The sequence below is a fragment of the Carassius auratus genome, unplaced genomic scaffold, assembly GCF_003368295.1.
Source record: "Carassius auratus strain Wakin unplaced genomic scaffold, ASM336829v1 scaf_tig00041264, whole genome shotgun sequence".
In the NCBI taxonomy this organism is placed as follows: domain Eukaryota; kingdom Metazoa; phylum Chordata; class Actinopteri; order Cypriniformes; family Cyprinidae; genus Carassius; species Carassius auratus.
The window spans coordinates 61,473-68,466 of NW_020526639.1; the positions used below are offsets into that span (position 1 = coordinate 61,473).

Here is a 6,994-nt window from a genome sequence, read left to right on the forward strand (position 1 = left end):
TAACAAGCAGTCCAGATTTGTATAAAATGTATTTTCTGTGTTGCACCTGTGTATACATTTTGCTTGCAAAATAGCCCAAAATAGTGGCACACTGGGGGTCTACGGCGTAGGTGTTTTCTGAACCCTTCGTTCTTCATCTGCCACAATAACATGAGAGAAGACATGAAGGAAGACAAGAGAAAAACACATGCAGCTGCTCATCCTACATACATGAGATTATTTATACAGATCGTCTCCATGAAACACGAAAAACACAATCTGACTCTAAACGGGAAGTGTGTGACAAAACAAGACGAATTAAACCTTTGGGAACATCATAATGCTTGCATTGCACATTTGTAGATGCATAAACATAATTAGTACAAAAATAGCTCTGATGGTGAAACAAATATAACCCAAGTGTGCTATGGCTGGACATTTAGGAGACGTGTCTAGCTCTGAACACACTGTAAAAATGATATGATTTAAGTCATACTGTATGTTTTTCCATTACTTTAACTATTCAAATTAAATAATTTAACCCCTTAATTTTTTTAATCAAATGAGGTTCGACTAAATTCAGTTAAAGTCAGTCTGACATCCTTATATTTAAAGGGATAGTTCACTCAAAAATAATAATTCTGTCATCATTTACTCACCCTCAAGTTGTTCCAAACAACTTTTTGTTTTCTTTCTTCTGTTGTGCACGAAAGGAAATATTTTGAAGACAATGATGACCAGCGACTTCAGCATATCTTCTTTTGTGCACAACAGAAGAAAGAAACTAAGAAACCCTTTTCAAAGCACAAGGCACTGATTGAACTTTTTTTTTTTTTTTTTTTTTTTTACGGTAGATTTTTGTCAAATGCAGAAACATAATTTCTGGCCCTGCAAAATGACTTTTTTGACTGTGCATCTAATTAGCTGCATATTTCAATAGGAAAAAAAAATGAAGAAAGAATTGTAAAAAAAATATTGCATGAGTTTTTTAAAATGAAAACGTCCCTCAGTCTCACGTCTGATCTGTGGGTTTGCATCAGGCTCTGATTCTCGCCGCTGTTGATTCAGGGCAGTGTGGATTGATACGTTGGAAATAAAGCAGTGAATATCTCGGCCTGCGAGCCAGAAGTTGTTTTTGACATCACTGTGGGTGGACGGTGTGTGAAGTCTCCGCTGCTCTGTGGAAAAATACAGGGAACACAAACAACAGCAAATGAGTGTGGCTTGTGCATCAGGAGCCGTCTGGAAAATGACTGGCACATGATGGCTGCAATCTGAATCCCGAGTGATTTAGTGTTTCTGCGGTGCTTTAAATGACTTCATTACTGTGCGGTTATCTCAACATTATATCAAACTGACTCTATGCTGCTCATGGTGTTATAGTGATGGATTCAACAGTTACTCTTCAGAATCTTTCATCAAAAAGCAAGGAGTTTTTCATGGTTGATAATAAGTAGTAAACCCCTTCCTTTCAGTTTTTTTTTTCTTAAATATTAATCAATGCATTTTGTGGATTCACTGTAAAAAAAAAACAGTAAACAACTGGCAACTAGATTTCACTGCATAATGCTGTGATTCTACAGTAATATGCAACAGCAGTTTATTACCGTAAAAAATATTACAGTACTGTGCTGTAAAAAAATATAAAATGTACAGTATAACACTGTAGGTTTTTGGTTGCTATTATACTGTTTTATTATATCTACTGTAATCTCATAAACGCTATTACTGTAAAATGTATTAAAATACAGTAGAATGTGATTTTTATGTTTTTAAAATGTACATTCTAAAATGAAAACCACAGAAAATAGATGTTTTTGAAACATTAAAGCCAATTATACCTGGAATGCACCATTGCAGTTGAACGGGACACAACGCTCTGATTTCAGACGAGGATGTGGTTACAGAACAGAATGCAGAAAGTTTACAGAAAGATGCAGTTGCAGAACAAAGTGCTGTGATTTCACATAAACATTAATTTGCAGAACACTGTGCTGACTGAACATCTGGATTGAGAACAGAATGCTGTGACTTCATATGAACGTCTGTATAGTAGCAGAACACAATGCTCTGACTTTGCATTACTAAACAAAGCCCCGCTCAAAGTCCAAAAATTATTATTATTATTTTTTTTTTTGTGAAGGTATTCATTTTTTTAGTTTCCCTGTTTTCTTGGCGATCTCCTTCACCTGAATGTCCTTTGTTCCTCTCTTAGGGTTCAATCCAATGAAACGCCTAAAACGAGAAATATGAGATATTAGGCTTGGTAAATCAAGATGAATTGCACTTAAGACCATTCTAAGATGTTTATTTTTAGATTTATCAGAGAACGATCTCATTTCAGATAAGACCAACCCTTGTGAGGACTTAAAATGATGCCAACTCGAAAACAACAGACAAAACTGAAAAAAAAAAGTTTCCTTATATTATTATTATTATCACAACATGTAAATATTGATTTAACGTGTTTCAGATTAACAATCAGATTAACGTTAACTAACTGCATGGTTATCTTAGAAATGTAAATTTCTGCCATATAAATATATTTCTTTGACACAATATGTATCAAAGCACTACAAATAAACACAAATTAACATATTTTTCATCAAATCAAGTCTCTTCTTGGCTCTATTCATCCAAAACCCTTTCGAAAAATTCATAAACAGATCAGATTTTATTTTTATTAGAACCATATTTAAAGTTACAAGTATGCTTCTTCAGCATTTTACTAACTTTATTTTCACCCAAAATATGATGTTATTTTATCGTTTATTTTTAATATTCTCAACATTTGAAATTTCTTGTTTTCTTGTGGTGATTAGAACGTTATTTAAAGGTTACAAAAACATTTCTTAAAACAATAACATCATAAGGATGTTTTGAGAATAAGGATGTTTTCTCTCAGTGTTATGAGAACATACTGTATGCTGTATATTTCTTTATGTGTGTGTCAATTTCAGATACAGTTCAAATTGAGGAAGTTTCTAATGAGTAAAGCACAATGTTTGTGTTTTCTTGATAGTAAATGCTTCTTACTTTGGTATTTTGAGATTCAGATATTTTTAAGTGCCTCTTTATATTCTAATTATGTTCCTTCTTAAAGAAAAATGGTATATGTGAGGATTTCCAGTCCACCGAGACTGCTCTCCTTAAAGTTACAAATGATCTGCTCTTATCATCTGATCGTGGGTGTACCTCTCTATTAGTTTTATTGGATCTTAGTGCTGCGTTTGACACAATTGACCACAACATTCTTTTGCATACACTTGAACACTTTGTTGGCATCAGTGGAAGTGCATTAGCATGCTTTAAATCATACTTATATGACCGCCATCAGTTCGTAGCAGTGAATGAAGATGTATCATATCGATCACAAGTGCAGTATGGAGTACCTCAAGGCTCAGTACTAGGGCCGCTACTCTTCACGCTTTATATGTTACCCTTGGGAGATATCATCAGGAAACATGGTGTTAGCTTTCACTGTTATGCTGATGATACTCGGCTCTATATTTCCTCGCGGCCCGGTGAAACACACCAATTTGAAAAACGAATGGAATGCATAGTCGATATAAAAAATTGGATGACAAGTAATTTCTTACTGCTAAATTCAGAAAAAACAGAGGTGTTAATCATAGGACCTAAAAACTCTGCTTATAATAAACTAGAACACTGTCTAAGACTTGATGGTTGCTCTGTCAATTCTTCGTCATCAGTTAGGAACCTAGGTGTGCTATTCGATAGCAATCTTTCCTTAAAAAGCACGTTTCTAGCATTTGTAAAACTGCATTTTTCCATCTCAAAAATATATCTAAATTACGGCCTATGCTCTCAATGTCAAATGCAGAAATGTTAATCCATGCATTTATGACCTCAAGGTTAGATTATTGTAATGCTTTATTGGGTGGTTGTTCTGCACGCTTAGTAAACAAACTACAGCTAGTCCAAAATGCAGCAGCAAGAGTTCTTACTAGAACCAGGAAGTATGACCATATTAGCCCGGTCCTGTCCACACTGCACTGGCTCCCTATCAAACATCGTATAGATTTTAAAATATTGCTTATTACTTATAAAGCCCTGAATGGTTTAGCACCTCAGTATTTGAATGAGCTCCTGTTACATTAAACATGAAAACATTTATTTTCTCTCTGGTGCCCGTCACCATTGTGTGTACAGCATGGAATGTGAACAGCAACATTCCCGCTGTGCAGAGCCTGATGGGACGGCTGTTTTTACTGTCCAGTGTAATTATTACTGGACATTCAGTCATCCACACATCCATCAGCATCCCTGATTATCCCAGACCTGATTCACTGATATCAAACCAACATCCAACTAAAACATATCAGGAAAAACGTTCCATGGATGATGTATTGTCTTTGTGTTATCTGCAGTTGCCCGTGACCTGTGTTGGGTTCACGGTTCTGAAGCTGCTTCGTCAGTGCTCTTAACGAGCTTCCCATGCCAGCGTCTTCACACAGACAGTTAATGAGGTTCTGTTAATGACCATCAGACCAAAACACCCCTCAGAAGACACCATCAAACACCCTAAACATGTTACATAAGCCGTTACGCAATGACTATAAAGACATCAGTGGAGCAGAAGAATCATGAGACAAAATGAGACGCTTTCATATGGTCCATAAATACGGGAAAATCTGATCCATGACCTTCATTACACTGATTCCTGTTGCTGGGAATTAAAAATGTAATTATCTGATTAAAATTGGAATGTATTTTCATTGAAGCTCAGTTGCAGTTGCATAATCCCCATGTTAAGAGTATGACTTACAAACCAGTTAACCAAGTGCTTATCAGTACTTTTTTTTAGATTTGATCAATGTCTGACTTTTAAGACTAGTCTCAGCAGTTTATACAAGCGGCCACAGGTCTCGTGATGCACAAACACACCGCGTCTCACCTGAGTGAGAGATAGTTCACAAATGGACAAACAAATCCTGACGGGAAGTTCAACGCTGATCAAACACACACGTGATTTCTGGGAAAAGAAAAGTCTGCATTTTCACAGCATTCCACATCATGTGCATTATTTCATTAGCCGCTTCTGTATGAGTTTTTGATAAGTCTGTTATATTTATAATATTATACATCAAAATAATTATTGCTGTATAAAATGCATAGTGTTATTTTAGATAAATGTATAGTTTTTATTCATGTTTAAAAAAAATTGTAATTTTGTTGTTTTTTTTTGTTTTTTTTTTAAATATGTCTATGTGTTTTTTTATTCATTTTATTTTAGTTTTGCCTTATAGATGTTGCATTGGAAACTATTCTTTTAATATTTTTCAAGCATCTGTCTTATTTATTTATTTTTGTACGTTTATTTTAATTCTGTATTTTTTAATAACATTTTTAATAAATGTATTTTTTATGGTTTTAGTTTTAGTTAACTAGCTGCTATCAGAGGTACTGAAAAAAAAAGATGTAGGATTTACTTTCTGCTTTAATAAATCTAAAAGATAATTACTAAAGAAACCGCAAGGAACACAATGGATTAACAATGACATTTTGAAGTAGAACCTTGTAAAACATGCTCTAATAACTTTGCAACATTCATTTTTTTGCATGCATTTGTTAATAAATGATATTTTCAGTATAGTTGCATGCATGTTCCTGCAGGTGAAGAGCATGTGTTCTGCTCCAGGATCTGTGATTGTCTTCATGTTGTGCTACAGAACATCCATGTTTTGCTTCCATCTGTGTCAACACCCACCCGTGAGCGGGACAGGGAGGATGTTTTTACACACTTGTTATCCAGTGTCCTAATAAAACAAGAAGCAGGAAAAAAACACTTGCAGCTGCAAACTTGCATAACTTGCAAACGTAATAATATGCATTGCTAAGAACTTAATCTGGACAACTTTAAAGGTGATTTTCTCCATATTTAGATTCAAGATATTCAAATAGTTGTATCTCGGCTAGACATAACAAACCGTGCATCATTTGAAAGCTTATTTATAAAGGTTTTTAAAAAAAAAACAGTGCTGAAATGCTTTCCTCAAATCCGTCTGCTTTGACTCGGACATATGTATTATCTAAAGGGTAAATCATTAGTCTGCTGTTAGTTTCAGTAAATAACGTCAGGACTCCAGTTGAAGGTTGATCTCATTATATAAGAGAACCATTCTCAAATGACCCTCAAAGCTTAGACCTCATTTTCTGCTAGAACTTGAGAAAAATGTGCAGCGTGTGCGTTGAGACGGTCTGGCGAGCTCATACCTGTGCGGTGAGATCATTCACACTCGTATATACTCACATAAAGCCTGTCAGCGGCGTGATCGATGGCTCTTTACAGTTAAAGCAGCGGAGTAAGAACAGAATGTCCCAGAACTTCACACTGACTCCGAGAGCGATGGTGAGAGTGTGCTCATTATCTCCAGGATGAAACGTAACACCTAATGTTGAGAAACATGACTTTGAACAAACATTCTATTAATGTTAGCGTTCAAAGTGTCTTCAAAACGTTAGCACAAACACACGGAATGTTTTTTTAGATGTTGCCACTGGTTTCAGAACGTTCAGAGAACATTCAAATGTAACGTTCCAATAATGTTTCCAAATCGCTGAAATGGAATACTCATGGGAACTTCATGGGAAGAACGTTAACGAAACGTTCGTAGAACATATTCTGGTGATTTGGGACACTGAATCTGATCTCTAACAGACATGTGCTGTCAGTGCTCGACGATGAACAAAGATCTATTTCTGCTTTGTGGGTCACTCACTAATGTAACGTCCATCCAAAAATACCTGCGTTCGCTTCCTGACCTTCCGCTCACTCTTACTCTTAGACCTATGGAAACACAAGTCTGCAATCTGCTACTTGTGGAATAGCATGCTAGTGTTAATGCAGTACGTATTCTTGCATTGAAAATGAATTAAACATATGTATCTCACTCAGTCTGACCATGCATTTCCAAAAACACCCGGAGAAATCTATTCAGCGTGATTTGAATTCTGCAATCGTTTCGGGTGCAGAAGCGTCGCATGGACTTCA

At 35.6% G+C, this 6,994-nt stretch overlaps 1 long non-coding RNA gene across 1 annotated transcript; it reads right to left on the bottom strand.

The window, feature by feature from the left end:
• Positions 1–802: 802 nt before the first annotated feature.
• Positions 803–3,161, bottom strand: LOC113085075 (uncharacterized). Its single transcript, XR_003283979.1, has 2 exons — positions 2,169–3,161; positions 803–1,157 (listed from the first exon to the last, which is right to left on the bottom strand). It is a non-coding gene; the product is annotated as an uncharacterized LOC113085075 (long non-coding RNA).
• Positions 3,162–6,994: the final 3,833 nt, after the last annotated feature.